The sequence below is a fragment of the Choloepus didactylus genome, chromosome 2, assembly GCF_015220235.1.
Source record: "Choloepus didactylus isolate mChoDid1 chromosome 2, mChoDid1.pri, whole genome shotgun sequence".
Taxonomy (NCBI): Eukaryota; Metazoa; Chordata; class Mammalia; order Pilosa; family Megalonychidae; genus Choloepus; species Choloepus didactylus.
In genome coordinates this window covers 236,416,734-236,433,273 of record NC_051308.1, presented here as the reverse complement: position 1 = coordinate 236,433,273, position 16,540 = coordinate 236,416,734, and positions in this window count along the sequence as shown.

Sequence of the window (16,540 nt, the reverse complement as noted above, 5' to 3'; positions counted from 1 at the left end):
GAGCGAATCCTGCCCTGGGTCAGCAGCGCTTTCCATGCTCCTGAGCCTGGTCTCACGCGCGCTGCTCCTCGCCCCACCGCAGCAGGAGGGGCAAGGACGGCTCTGAGGTTCCTGGCCTAAGCCTTGGCAGGATGAAGCTGTCATTTTCTGAGATGGGGAGGCTTCAGGAGTAGCAGGCTTGGGAGCTGATCAGGGGCTCACTTTGGATATAAGTTGAAGGTGTCTACTCAACATCCAGGTGGAGATTGTCCAATAGGCCATCGAGTGTAGAAGTCTGGAGTTCAAAAGACAAATCCAGACCAAAGGTGTGAGACTGGGAGTCCTCAGCCTACAAATGGCATGTAGAGTCCTGAGGCTGAAGCCCCCTAAGCAGTGAGGGGAGAGAGCCCTGGGGCCTTCCCCAACTCAGCTGCTAGGCAGATGCAGACCAGGGGACTGCCAGGGTCTTAGGAGTGAAACCAGGAGGGCGTGGTCCTGAAGGCAAGTCAAGAACATGTTTCAAAGAGGAGGGAAATTAACTATTAAATGCTGCTGGTAAATAAAGTAGGATGAAGACCAAAAATTAATACTGGATTTAGCAATATTGGAAACCTCTCTAGGAGCAGTTTCAGAGTAGTTGCAGGGGTAAAAGCCAGATTGGAGTAGAATCAAGAGAAAGGACATCTAAAATAACATAATAAAAATGGAAAGACATATAAAGACAGGAAATATAGACAACTCTTTAGAGGAATTTGGCTGTAAATGGGAGATTTGAGATGGTGGAGATTTGAAAAGAGAGGTTTTTTTTAAAAAAAAAATCAGTTTTATTGAGATGTATTCACATACCATACAGTCATCCATGGTGTACAATCAGCTGTTCACAGTACCATCATACAGCTGTGGATTCATCACCCCAATCTATTGTTGAACATTTTCCTTACACCAGAAAGAATCAGAATCAGAATAAAAAAGAACACCCAAATCACCTCCCCACCCCGTCCCACCCTATTTTTCATTTAGGTTTTATCCCCATTTTTCTACTCATCCATCCATACACTAGATAAAGGGAGTGTGATCTACAAGGTTTTCACAATCATACTCTCACCCCTTGTAACCTACATTGTTTTACAATCGTCTTCAAGAGTCAAGGCTACTGGGTTGGAGTTTGGTAGTTTCAGGTATTTACTTCTAGCTATTCCAACATATTAAAACCTAAAAAGTGTTATCTATGTAGTGTGTAAGAATGCCCATCAGAGTGACCTCTCGACTCCATTTGAAATCTCTCAGCCACTGAAGCTTTATTTTGGACAAGAGAGATTTTTAATAGTTATCTAGGACAAGGGGAAAGTGAAATCCTGGGGAGATAGAGTAGGTTTGCCTGGTGGCACCAAGGACCATTAGAGGTTGGTGATCATGAATTTAAAGTGAGATCAAGCAGCCTGGTTATGTGGTTTCCCCTCAACCTGCCTGAGTCCAGAGAGGAACAGGCAGAGGATTGAATTTCATCAAGAAACATTCTCCCTCACCTAATTGAATAACTCATCCACCATTACCCACTTGCACTCAACAAGAACCGCTCAAAAGCAAATGTCAGACACCTGTGACTCAGAGCCAGCGTTTGGCAGCTTTGAAAGTCACCATTATCCCATACAGCAACTGTTAAAAAAGTCAAAAAAAGAGTTCAGACTTCAATTAGAGATATGAATGAAGCTGATCTGGTTAGGACTAAGGCAAATCAGAGTAAAAGGTAAAGGACAATATTGACAGTGTTTTACAACTTCAACTTCTGTGTGAGACCAAAGAGAGATGTTTCTTGGTGCAAAATCTGTTTTCTGTAGCACACTATATAACTTGTGCAGTCAGTTTATTCAAACACCATAATTACATGGAACTTTGAATAGGGAATGAGATCTGGTTGGTTTGTACAGGTTAGTGTGAAACCCCAATACACCCCAGAATAATTTGGGCAGAGAATAAAAATGTATATGCAAAGCCCCCTTGAGGAATGGGTTTGTGTGTGTGGAAATATTAAACATCTAGGGAATTACTGATATTCTCACAAGCATCGGGGACTATCAATTTAGAAGGCCAAGCCCTCGATCTTGGTGCTTGCCCTCATAAAGCTTGTTACTGCAAAGGAGAGGCTAAGCCTATTTATAATTGTGCCTGAGAGTCACCCCCAGAGAACCTCTTTTGTTGCTTAGATGTGGCCTCTCTCTCTAAGCCCACTCAGCAGATAAATTCACTGCCCTCCTACCTACATAGGACCTGACTCCCAGGGGTGTAAATCTCCCTGGCAATGCGGGACATGACTCCCAGGGATGAGCCTGGACCTGGCATCATGGGATTGAGAAAGCCTTCCTGACCAAAAGAAGGAAGAGAAATGAAACAAAGTTTCAGTGGCTGGGAAATTTCAAATGGAGTCAAGAGGTCATTTTGGAGGTTATTCTTATGTGTTATACAGATATCCCTTTGTAGTTTTAAGTATACATTCAAATAGCTAGAAGGAAATACCTGAAACTGTTGAACTGCAACTCAGTAGCCTTGATTCTTGAAGATGATTGTATAACTATGTAGCTTACACAGTGTGACTCTGTGATTGTGAAAACCTTACAGATCACATGCCCTTTATCCAGTGTATGGATAGATGAGAAGAAAAATGGAGACAAAAATTAAATGAACAATAGGGGGGATGGGGAGGATGGGATGTTTGGGTGTTCTTTTTTACTTTTACTCTTTTATTTTTGGAGTAATGAAAATGTTCAAAAATTGATTATGATGAATGCACAACTGTATGATGGTATTGTGAATGATTGTACACTTTGGATGATTGTATGGGTATGTGAATATATCTCAATAATAATTGAATAAAAAAGATTAAATCTAAAAAAAAATTTTTTTTAAAAAAGCAAATGTCGAACAAATCCAAGAACTTAAAGAAGGGCAGGGCTACACTTGCCAAACCAAGCCACAGCATGTAAAGAGTATTCCACTTCTAAGTGAGAGAGGCCACGGGAGATGAGACTAACAACCCAGAATGACAGCAGAACTAGAGCATTCAAGGGGCACCTGGGGGTAGTGGGGCAGTGTTTGAAGACAAACTCTCTGGGCTGTTCAGAGCAAGGAGAGTCCGTTGGCATGGAAAAGGTGTGTGTGGCAGCTGCGATTTCCTCTGCCGAGTTCAACGAGTCACCTTGCAGGTACCAGTTCACTACAAAGACTGGGTTTCAACCCAGTTCTTCAGATCAAAGATGTGATTTCTAGTGATGCACGTAAACTCGACTGTGCATCTCAGGGCCCTGATTACTGATTTTGGAAGTTCCCAATATGCTTTCTGAAACACAGGTCCAAGCGTATTTCCGAAGTTTTGACTAATCCTTTAAGAGGTTTTGATTAACCCTGAGGAACTCTTGTTCAGGAAATTTGGTTTGAGATTTCACCTGCATCTTCAAAGTTCCTGAAGAAGCACGGCTAATCCAGGCTATTTTTCTCTGACTGGGGAATGATTAAAGCAATCAGAGAGACCAAGGAAAGAAGAAAGGAACTTGCTGCTGAATCATCCTGGTGAAACTCCTAAAAATTAGTTTAGAAATTTTTTATACAAATGCGAAACAGAAACATATTTTTACATATATGTTATATGGGAGACAGACATTGCCATATTTTTCCTTTTTGTTTGCCCCCCCATATCAACCCTCACCCACCAAAAAAAACCCCACATTAATAACCTCATGCAGTGCCCATATTCTCACTGTACTCATAATTCTGTACAAATATACATAGGTATGCATACTCATACATAGTTTTCTATCCCTCTTTTTTCCAAAATTGGGATAATACTATATACACTGTTTTGCAACTTGCTCTTCTTAGAGTTACTCCAAATTATTGCATAATAACTGATGGCATAAATGTTCCGTAACTTACCCAAGCATTCCTGTACTGGTGGGCACTGAGTTTTCAGTTCACCCTACCCCCTGCCCCCAAAAAACAATGCTGTGATAAATATCCAGTATATGTGCTTATACACGAGTTTTATTTCTCTTCAGTAGATTCCCAAGAGCCAATAGCAGTCAAAGGGTATGTGCAAGATTACTTTTCAAAAATGCTGGTGGGAATGTCAAGGGCCACAGTCATCTGAGGGCCTTTTCCTGCTTCTCTGCCAGAATTGTTTACCCATCAGGATACAAAGTGATATCTCATTGCTACTTTATTTTGCATTTCCGTAGTTGTGAATTTGACTGGCAATCTTTTCATTTGTGTGTTGACACTTACATATACTCTTAGGAAAGACTGCTGAATTCAGCTAATGCCTTTTCAGCATCTATTATCATCATTGTTTTTTTCCCTTAAATTTTTTTATATAATAGGTTATGTTGATAGATTTCCTAATAGTGAAACATCCTTACATCCCTGGAATAAACCCCACTTAGTCATAACACGTTGATTTTCTGGTTCTTTTTGATAACATTTCAAGTCTTTGCATCTTTAAAGTTAGGCGGGCCTACAATTTTCCTGTATTCTTAGTATCTTCTTCAGATTTTGCAATTAAAATTATGTTGCCTTCATGAAATGAATTGGAGAGCTTTCTACCATTTTCTATGGCCTGCAATATTTAATTACATTAGAATTTCATTTTCTGGTTTTTAAAGGTTAGATAGAAGTTTAGAACTTTTTCAGTGGTTTTTTTTAATCATTATACCATTGTCTCTTCTGGTAATTGGAGCACTCACCTTTCTTCACGGGTCAGTTTTAGTAACTTACATTTGTTTTTTTAAAACTCATCCAGTTCCTCTAGGTTTTTTAATTTGTTGCCGTGTAGTTGCAAATAGCCTCTGACAATTTGGATTTTGTTCTAAATATAATGGGAAGTCACAGGAGCGTTTTTTACTTTTTGTCTATAAAACTACTTTATTCTGAATACATAATCTAGGCACATGAATCAGAATTCCAAAGTATATAAATATCTTAATACTTCCTATTTTATGTTTCTTTCTTCTTTCACATTTTTACTCTTTTTTCATGATTGTGTTTTTAAGGAGGTTATTTTTCTTGACAGAACAAATTTGGGTTTTATTTATATTTACTACTTTTTTATTATATTGCACATTTAACCTTTTATTCTCTCTGCTTGGCTTGTTTTGATTTGTTTTACTGTTCTTTTCTTGCTTTTGTAAGATGAGTACTTAGTTTTGTTTTGTTTTCCCTCCTTTCTTCTTGAATAATGATGGCATTTTTAAGGCTATCATTTGCCTCTGAACACAGCTTTGTTTATCCCATAGATTTTAGTATCAAGTATTATCCTTTACATTGCCTTCTATGTGGTTTTAAATTTTACTTTTTTTTTTCTTTCATCTAAGGGTTACTCAGGAATATGTTTCTTAATTTCCAAATATTAAAAACATGTATTTGGTCTCCCTTAAATTAGTTATTTCTAATTTTATCAGATTGATCAGTAAATGTAACCTGAAGATTTCTACATAAAAAAAAAACAAAAAAACACATCTGTTGAGGTTTTATTTTTGTCCAAACATTTGATCAGTTTTTATAAATGTTCTGTGGACATTCATGAAACAAATGTATGTTCACTCTTTGAGGCATGTAAACATATATAGAAAAAGAGAGATGACAGATAGTGAAGAATAAGATGCTAATCAAATCCTGTTGCTCTGGCTTATTTTTGTGGATAATGAAGCTCTGGCCAGAGGAGCAGTTTCTAACTTCAGCTGAGCCCCTTGGGAACAACAGTAAGTAAGTGCCAAAAGTAAAAAGTCAGAAGAAAGGGTAAAAAAAAAAAAAAAAAAGGAAAACAATGGCCCTAGTTAAGTTGCCTCCAAATCCAGTTGCTGCTTGAGAAGGATTTGATCCTGGAATGCCTGTGCCACAGAGCTGCTTTTCCTTCACCCCGGAGCTGGGCCAACCCATTTGTCTCTCAGATGAGCCAACGATGTTCTCCATAGTCATTACCCAAGCAGAACACCCAGTATAGATAGTTCCCAGGAGGTAATGAAACTTCACACATCATGCTTGTTCTGGTCTGACTCAGAAACACAAAAAGGTCTCGGGTACATTTTGACTCAAAGGATATGGATAGCTCTAGACCAACTTGACCCTTAGAAACCCTGGACAAGTGAGCCCCAGAGGGAGGTGTGAAGGGTTGGTGGGGAGAGAGTCAGTGCTGCGGTAAATCCCCAGGGACACTTTAGGCAAAAAATACCTGTCATGGGGGCATGATTTCCTAAGGCACTTAATTTCAGGGGTACGAAGAGACTTGGGCTTGCACAAAGGCATCTCTCAGTTCTGTTGGAGGGTTTGTTCACAGATACCTCCCATTCCCAGGGATCCAAGGAAATGCTGACCCTGATCCAAAGTAACTAAAAGGCTATCCCTCCACTAACAGGGAGACACCACCAGTCCTCGGTCCTGCGCATCTACCTGGGTGCCAGGCTTGGTACTAGGTGCTAAGAATACTGCAGTGAGGAGGGCAGACACTCGCTGCTCTCGTTGAGCTAAACTAGTGGGTGTTGGGGTGGGGCAGGGATGACTTCACTCAAGAGGCAGGTGAGCTGAGATCAAAAGGGATGAGAAGAATTAGCGAGGCAAAGAGGAAGGGACAGGGCACGTGTGAAGTCCTGGAAGGTAAGAGGCTGCTCTGCACATTTGAGGACCAGGTTTCCAGACTGGCTGGAAGACAATGAGATGAGGCTGGAGAGGTGGCCAGGAGTCAGACGATCACGTAGAGCTTTGTAAACCATGTTGGGAAATGTTTTAAGCAGAGGATTTTACTGTAAGATTGGCATCTCAAAAAATATCTCTGGCTGCAAAAGGGAAAATGGATGGAATGAGTCAAGAGTGGAAGGCTGTTGAAGTAGTCCAGGCAAGAAATAGTGGTGACAAGTGGAGATGGAAAAAAGTATGTAGATGTGAGGTAGTGTTTTTGAGGAAGAGTGGATAAGGGGGATTGATCTAATGTAGAGGAAAAGGGGAAAAGAGGTACCAGAGGTGACTCCCAGGTTTCTGGCTAAAGTGACCTGATGACCGGTGTCATGATTATTGAGATGGTGGAATGGTGAAAGAGGAGTTGGATGGTTAAGGCTGGTGTCCATTTACTAAGTTAGATATTTGTTGAATGTTAAATGAATAAATGAATATCTTCTCGGGTTATGGGCAAAGTCAGTTGGAGATGTCAGTGACCCATCTAAGTGAAAATGGTAAAGTAGGCAGTTAGGAATATGCCTCTAGAACGCGAGAGAAGACTGTGCGAGTGCCTTGCCTGTGTTTGGTGTTTGGAGTCATGGGAGTGGATTAGATCAGCTGGAGGGAGGATAGTGTGAGAAGAGAAGCAGGGCTGGCCCAATTGCTAAGGAATGCCACCATTTAATGGTTGCATGTAGGAGCAGGAACCAGTAAGAGATTGAGAAGAAGTCCTGGAGAGGTGGGTGGGAGAGTCGGACAGAATGTTTCAAGGAAGAGGATGTGATCATCTGGGTTGAATGATGCTGAAAATTGAAGTAAGATGTGTGTTGGATTCAACAATAGGAAAGACATTCCTGTAAGAGTAGGAGCTAAATTAGAGAGAATGAGATGTGGATGGCAGGTCAAATGGAGATAGTGAGTGTCTTTCCCTGGAACAGGGTGGTAGGAGAATGTTTGGCCCACAAGAATGACAGACCGAGGGCACCCTGGGTGCAGGCTACAAGTACATCTTCTGTAGAGCATTAAAAAACAATAGTAAAACTGACTAAGAGCCAGTCTGCTTTTTATTATCACCATGAACTAGCAATTCCAAACAGTCTGTGGTAAAATACTCCTCCCCTTAAAAATCATCCATGGGTTTAAGTTGTGTTGCATTTTAATTATACATATATAAACTTCAATTAGCACATTTGTCTTACTCTCCTTTAATAAACCTTGCATTCTACATGGAAGTTAATTCTGAGACCTCCCAGTTATTCAGTGAGCCACTAACACACATGAGCTCAGCCACACACCTTCATTTTGAGAGGAAGTTTTTAAAGGTTTGGAATCGTTCTAGCTTACTTTGGGCATAGTTCACGTCTCCAACCTCTATGGCGCTACATATTTCTGCATTTAAGCAGTATATTTGAAATAAACAATGGTAAAGACAAAATATTAGAATTTGAGTTACTTGAGTTCTGTCATTCTATGTGGCCACTTGGAGTTTTTATTAGCATTTAAAGTTTTTAAACAGTTCAACTCAGTGCAAACCATGAAGTGTATTATTTTTGTTCGGTAAGTGCAAATTTTAGTTCATCAGTAGTACAATTGCATTTTTGTTCATCAGTAGTACAATTACTGTTACAGCAGTAATACAATTTAGTAGTTGCTAAAATTGTACCTTTTGCATACATACTGATTTTATTCAAGTTCACTTATTTGTTACTAATTATTTAAAAATAAACATTTTTAAGTAGAACTATAACCAAATAATCAAAATTCAAAACATTAAGTAAATATAAAAATTATTGAGTAAGTAGTTGGGTTTCTTTTGTGCTATATTTATTTTATTTTATTTTTTAATTACTGGCATGCTTTTGTATTTTAAAAGCCCCATAAAAGAATATTTTCACTGTGTGCTTCTTTTCTTGTTGTTACTATTATTGTTTTATTCATGATCATTACTGAAAATAATTTTGTCATATTGAGGAGAGCAATGTTAAAAACAACAACAACAAAAAGATCCTCTCTGAGTTTCAAGTGCGCTAGATACACCACTGGGCCAAGATGAGGCTCCTTGGGGGTTTTGGGTGCCGGCCAGGGGTTGGGTCTCACAACCAGGGCAAGAAGGCTGAGCCAGGGCTGGATGGAGCTGACGAGAGATGGTTACAAAAGGATTGAAACACAGCACACATAGTCACTGCAGCCTGAATTGGGGGAGGGAAAGGCAAATGAGACAAGCAGGATCTGCAATGAAAGAACCCTGTACTTGAGTTTGGTACCAGTTTGCTTTCCAATCCTTTGTGCCACCATGCCACACCCCACACTAATCCTGTCCCCTGTCCCCTGTCCCCAGAGCAACGACTTTCATCTCTTTTCCAATTTCTTCTTGTATTTGATCTCCATATTTCTCATCATCTATTCTTTTTTAAATGCAATTTTATTGAAATATATTCACACACCATATAATCCATCCAAAGTATACAATCAATTGATCACCATGTTGTCATGTAGTTGTGCATTCTTTGCCACAATCAATTTTAGAATATTTTCATTACTCTAAAATAAAGAAAAAATTAAAAAAGAATACCCAAAACATTCCATGCCCCTTATCCCCCCTCCCCAATATTTATATATATTTTTTGTCTCTATTACATATCTGCATCTGCCCATACACTGGATAAAGGGAGTCTTGGTCACTGGGTTTTCACTATCACTTGGTCACACCATAAAAACTATATAGTTACACAGTCATCATCAAGAATCAAGTCTACTGGATTACAGTTCAACAGATTCTGATCTTACCATCTATTCTTGATTTTTGTTTCAATTAGAGGTGTTATCTACGGATTTCCTACTGTGGAGGATTAGAATTTGGTTCTCTCTAACCCAACAAACCCCACACTGAAAAAAACTTTTTAAGAGGGATATCATTGCAGATCCTATAGACATTAAAAGAATAACAAGGGAATATTGTGAATAACTTTTTGCCTTTACATTTGACAACTTAGATAAAAATGGACATATTTCTTGAAAGGCACAAATTACCAAAACTGGCAGAAGATATAGAAAATCTGAACAACCCTATATCTGTTAAGGAAATTATATTTGTAATCAAAAAACCTTCCCACAAAGAAAAGTCCAGACCCAGAAGGCTTCACTTGTAAATTCCGTGAAACATTTAAGGAACAAATAATATCAATCCTATGCAAATTACAGAAAATAGAGGGGAAAGCACTTTCCAACTCATTTTATGAGGCCAATGTGACTCAGATGCCAAAACAAGACAAAGGCTTTATAAGAAAAAGAAAACTAAAGACCAATATCCTTCATGAACATAGATGTGAAATTTCTTAAGAAAATTGTATCAAGTCAACCATAATAATGTCATGCAGCTCAATTAAAAAATAAGGAAACATTTGAACTGACTTCCCAAAAGAAATACGTGAATGGCCAAAAAGTTCATGAAAAATGTACAACCTCGCTCTCTGACTAATGCAAATTAATACCACAATGAAATAACACTAAACATCTGCAGGAAAACAGCTGACAATAGCAAACGTAGGGAAGGATACAGAGCAACTACAACTCCTACATTGCTAGTGGGGATGTAAAATAATACAACTACTTTGGAAAACAACTTGGCAGTTTCTCAAAGAGAAATTGATATGACCCATCAATTTCCTGGTAGGTGTCCACTCAAAAGAAATGGAAACATGCCCACTCAAGGACTCATACACAAATGTTTATTCATAATAGCCAAAAACTGGAGACAGCTCAAATGTCTATCAGGAGGTGAACGGATAAACAAATTGTAGTATAACATAAGGCGAGAACACTATTTGGCAATAAAAATGAATAAACTACTGAATCACACAGATTACACAAAATCACATAAACTACACAAAATCACATAGATGAATCTCAAAATCATGCTGAGCAAAAGAAGGGTGATAACCAATCTCAGCTTTAAAAAGATAACATGGCAGTGGTGTAGAGGACAGATCGATTCAGAGTGGAGAGAGGGAGAAGCCCATTGAAATAGTCCAGGCAAGGGAAGATAAGGAGGCATTAAACTAAGGAAATGGAGGGAAGACAAGAGACGTGGAAAATGAGTAGAAAGAAAGAACCTAGTACTATGATTCGGGGTACATGACTGGGAGGGAAAAGGGAAAGGATAATTGGGTCTCTTAGATTGGAGTGGTGAGCATTTGCCATTGTTGCCTGACCAGAATTGATTCTGGAAATACATCCCCAGTTCCCTGTGGGACACCATCTTTCGCCCACTCTCCGTCCCTGAGGGGCAAGGGGGCTCCACTCCCGCCTAAGGGGAGGAGCACATTACTCCATCCTGGTGAACACGTCAGAGTCAGGAGTGGCCGTGTGATTCAGGTTTGGCCAGTCTGTGCAATCACGTCCCTGGTTGCATGGACTGGTTCTCGAATGGACGTATACCTCAGCTGGCTCAGAGTGCATCCCAGGGACTTGGGCACAAGTTCTCAGGAAGAGATGCTTTCTTTCCACCAGGCTTGAAGTTGGAAACTTTGAGCCTGGAGCAGCCAGGAACCAGCAGGTAGGCAGGGCCCACCCCAGGGTGAAGCACCACAGAGACACGCAGACCTGAGCGAAGGGAGGCCATGTCCCAAGGACATGGCTCAAGTCCCTGGACATTGCTTAAGGCTGTTCAAAAGTTCACTTAGTTATTTAGGTCACTCGTGGCCGGAAGAGTCCGGATGACACCTCTTGGTAAGATGGAGCCTCGGGAGAAGGTAGGAAGATGATGAGTTTCATTTTGGATGCTCTGAACCCAAAGCTCCATGGAACATACAGTTGGCAAAGTCTGGAAGATAGAGATGTGGGAGCCATTCGTTGGAGATCAAAGTTTAAAGAAACCATGGAGAAAATGGCAGTGCTGGGGGAGTGTGTAAAGTGAGAAGACAGGTGGGCTAAGTAAGGTCAGGACTTTGGGGCCACCTCCCTGTAAGGGGAACTGGATAGAGGAGCCGGGGAAAGTCAGGAAGGGGACGGGTGAGAACAGGGGGTTCCAGGAATGGGGAAAGAGCTGGGGAAAGAGGACCAGGCCAATGGCGCCCAACTCCGCTTCGAGGTCAGGTTGATCGAGGACTGAAACGAAGCCAATGGATTGGGAAATGAGGCCATCGGTGGCCTTCGCCCCAGCCCGTCCGGGAGTGGTGGGCGGGAAGCCAGCCCCAGGGTGTTGAAATCAGACCCAAAGGTGATGAAGGGAGTGCCGCTTTCAGATGAGGCGTGGGGGGAAAGGAATGAGGTGGTGGTGCTGTTGTTTTTTCTTTTGGATCTTTTAGATGTTTTAAAAACATCAGAGAGTTCCGCATGTGTGTAGACAGGGAAGAAGAAGCCACTGGAAAGGGGATGGCAAGGGGATGGCTGAAACGAGAGCAAATGGACCCTTGGAGGCCCAGGCCCCAGCGCGAGGGGGATTCGGGGGCCTCTGGTGGCAGGTGGAGGGCAGGCCCCTTGACTCTGAGGCCCCGGCTGCATTTTCATCTGTTAACCACTGTGTTTCATGTTCCCCGTGGTTGGTGTTGCTGTTTCCTCCCGATTAACCCAGACAACGAGGCCTCTGGGGCTTCGGGAGGGCGCTGCCTCCGTCAGGATCGGTCAGGGGAGCCGAACCAAGAGGGTCCTTGCAGAATGAAGGATTGCGGGAATCCGACCTTAGGCAACAGTGGGAGGAGCACGGAGAGTTAGGGCCCGAAGGGGCGTCAGGAGATGACAGCAGGGTCATAACCTCTCCTGGCATGGATGGTGCAGAGGGACAAGTGGGACTGTCAAGTGTTCATAGAAGATCCTGGAAGGTGCTTGGCTCCTGGTGGCTGCCCTCTGTGCGTTTGCAGCGGAGGGTCTGGTGGCTGAGTGCTGGTCGGCGGGGTCTCCGTCGGCAGTGAGCGCTGGAGGCCGCCCCGGGAAGAGGCAAGAGCAGCTAGAGCCTCAGCCTCTCGGTGCCTCCCACCACCTACAAACCGCTTCACTTTTGCCTCCGGAGTCTCACGCAACGTCCCTTTTGGCAGCTCCACCTCAGAACCCTTCCCCGCCTTGCCAAGTGGACCAGCGCATCCTATAGAGATGTTAAGCAAGTCGCAGACATAATTTAAAATTTCCTAGGAGCCATGTTTTTTTTAAAAAGGGAAAGAGAAATAAATTAATTTTAATTATCTATTTTATTTAGCTCAATATATCCCGAATATTATCATTTTAAGTTCTGATCACTATATTTTGCACTCTTATTTTGCACTAAATTTTCAAAATCTGGCACATGGTTTCCTCTTACAGCACATCTCAGTTTGGAACTTGGACATATTTCAGTAGCCAGGACAGCATGGAAGTAGACGATAGAACATTCCAGCATTGCTTACGACCCAGAAAAGCGGAGAAAGCGCTCTGGGAGGAGCTGGGCCCCGAGCCCTTGCAGACTTGGGGACTCACCGGTGGAGAGGCCGCCCGGGGGCCCACACCTGGGCCCTTCGCGTGGCCTTCCCGAGGCAGCCCCTTGTCTCCTCTGGGTAGTCGAGGGAAGCCAGCCGAGACCCCAGCCCCGCTAGAGGGAGGGGGCCCAGAGGGGGCCGGGGGCTGGCACAAAGGGGCGCGGGTGCCTTCCCTGCGCCGAGCGGAGCTGTGCGAGCAGGGGCAGCGGTGGTCCCAAGGTTTCCACGGAGCCCCGGGTGGGAAGCCCCCTCTGCGCCAGGCCCTCCCCAACCCCACCTCAGCCCCAAAGGCCACGGTCAGGATCTGAGCCTTCGAGTCACAGCTCCAGCGCTTTGGGAGTTCTGGGGGGTGAGGTGGGGGACAGCCGCAGGTCACTCTGAGATGGTCAGTCTCGTGGTGTGGGACGGGGCAGGACCCTCTGCTTCGCTTTGGCGCTCTGAGAGAACAGACAGACCCCTGGGTGAGAGCAGTGGGAGGAGCAGGGGAGCGAAAGGCTGAGCCCAAGAGGGGACCACCCAACAGGGGCTCCACGTGGGCACTGGCAGAAGGAGGGACCCGGAGGGCACGTGGCACCGCCCCCACCTCCCAGCCCTGCGGGTCCCGCAGATCCCGCGATTTCCTCTACGGAGGGCCCCCCTCAGCTTTAGGGAACATTCATTCAAGTCTAATCAGCCGTGAAACTTGGGGGACCATCTCCTGGTCTGCTTCTGGGTCCATCGGAGAACGCCGGGCATCGGGGGAAGCAAGGGGGCCACCTGTTCCTCCCTCGTTGGAGCTCCAGGACCTGGTTTTGCTTGCTAAACACCGATATTAGATGGGGCAACTCTGCGATCAAAACCAAGGCCCTGGGCAGCTGCCCGGGGTGTTTAAAGCTCTGGACGCAGAGGCAGGAGGTGATCACAGGGACACACACGTGAAGCCGGGCAGGGACGAGCAGCCAGGCCAAGGGCCGCCATGGCCCGGGAGTGACCCATGGGCTCCCAGGCACCCCCGTCCCAGGGCATGTCAGCCCAGAGTCAGCGGTTACAAATGCCAGCAAACTTAATGCAGAAGGTAGCACTGATTGTGTGCATACAAGCAGGTCTGGGCCAAGAGGGCACCTTAGTCAACTCGCAGCTCACATTTTGACCCTAAACTTTGTTCCATTAATCTAGTTATCACATGAAAAGAATTCTCAAAATGACCAAAGATAATGCCTGCGAATGTTAGTATTTTAATTAAATAATTCATAATGTTTTTAAAATGTCAACAGATTGAAAATAGCATCTGGAGAATTCATTGGATGTGAACTATCTCCCTAAAGTGGTGGAGGGCTGTTTTTCCATTTTAGGCACAAAATAGGACCCTGGCAAATACATCCAGTGTACACACCCACAGCTCACCTCTTGCCTCCTTATCCTGGTTTACGGTCAAGTTGTTGGGCTGAAATCGATTTCATTAGATTTTCTAGATGAAATTGCTGAAGCACCATCTATCTCGAAGATAAAATGTAGTGTTTAGAAAGAGAACCGGAAGTAAAGTCGTCTGTGTTGACTTGGTTGTCTCCTGCCTCCTTGGATTGTTTTATTGATGGTCACCTTCTCTTTTCCCTGCCTCCCACCGCTGTCACCCAGCTATCCATTTCCCTCCCTGGTTTATTGTGTATGTTTCCATGGAGACACACACACAGACACACCCCACACAAATGCACTGGCAATTACATATGTCTCTATATTTCCCCCCTTTTGACGTTTCACAAAAATTGCAGCATACTTTTCACTCTGATCTCCTTGCCTTTTTTACTTGGTGCTGTGTCTTGGAGATTATTCCATATCAGCACATAAAGAGCTCTCTCATTTTCTCAGCTGTAAGTGATTTTCATTTTACAGATATGCCATAATTTATTTAATCGGTCCCCTGTTGATGGTCACTTAGGTTATTTCCACTCTTCTTGCTATTCCAGAGAAAGCTGTAACAAATCACCTGGTGTACACCCTATTTTCAGTGTGCAAGGTAAAGTCCTAGAGGAGGATCTGCGGGATCCAAGGACGTGGACATTTGCAATTTTGAGATACACTGCCGGGTTACCTTCTAGAATTCGTACTAATTTACACCCCCCTCCAGAAAGAATGAGAGTGTATTTCCCTTCACCCTTACCAAATTTTTGATCTTTGCCAATTTGGGGAAAATCAGTATCTCAATTTAGCGTGTTTTTTGTTTTACTTTTTTTGTAGTAACATATATACAACTCAATTTTTATAACATATACAACTCAGAATTGTACAACTTTCAAGGTTACAATTCATTAGTCTTAATTACATTCGCAATAGTGTGCCACCGTCACCACCAACCATTACCAAAAATTTTCATCACTCCAAACAGAAACTCTACAACCATTGAGAGCCCACTGATACCCATTGACACCCCATTTCCCTTACCCCCCGGCCTCTGGTAATCTGTAATCTATCTCTCCCTATGCATTTGTTTATTCCAGGTATTTCATTTATGTGAGATCATATAATATATGTCTTTTTGTGTCTGGCTTATTTCACTCAGTTGTAACATGTATCATAACTTCATTCATTTTTACAGCTGAATAATATTCCATTGTGTGTCTATAGCACATTTTGATTATCCTTTCATCTCTTGATGGATACTGGAATTGCTTCACCTTTTGGCAATTGTAAATCATGCCGTTATGAGCATTGGTGTACAGATATTCATTTGAGTCTCTGCTTTCGAATCTTTTGAGTATATACCAAGAAGTGGGATTGCCAGATCTTAAGGTAAAATTCTGTGTTCAACCTTCTCAGGAACCGCCAAACCGATTTCCACAGTGGCTGCCCCAGTCTGCAGTGTACCACCTGCAACGTGGAAGGGTTCCTATTTCTCCGTATCCTGTCCAACACTTATTTTCTATTTTTCTTTTTTAATTATAGTCATCCTAGTGGGTGTGAAATGGCATCTCATTGTGGTTTTGATTTGCACTTCCCTGATGACCGATGATGTTGAGCATCTTTTCATGTGCTTATTGCCCATTTGTGTATCTTCTTTGAAGAAATGTCTATTCAAGTACTTTGCACATTTTTAAATTGGGTTATTTGTCCTTTTGTTGTTGAGTTGCAGCAGTTCTTATATAGTCTGGATATTAAAACCTTATCAGATACATGGTTAGCAATTACTGTCTCCCATCTGTGTTGTCTTTTTACTTCCTTGATAATGTCCTCTGATGCACAAAAATTTTTAAATTTTGATGAAGTTGATTTTATATACATTTTCTTTAGTTGCTCATGCTTTTGGTGTAACATCTAAGAAATCACTGCTAAATCCAAGGTTATGAAGGTTTCCTCTATGTTTCCTTCAAAGAGTTTTCTGCTTTTAGCTCTTATGTTTAGGTTCTTGATCCATTTAGAGTTAGTTTTTGCTTATGGTGTGAGGT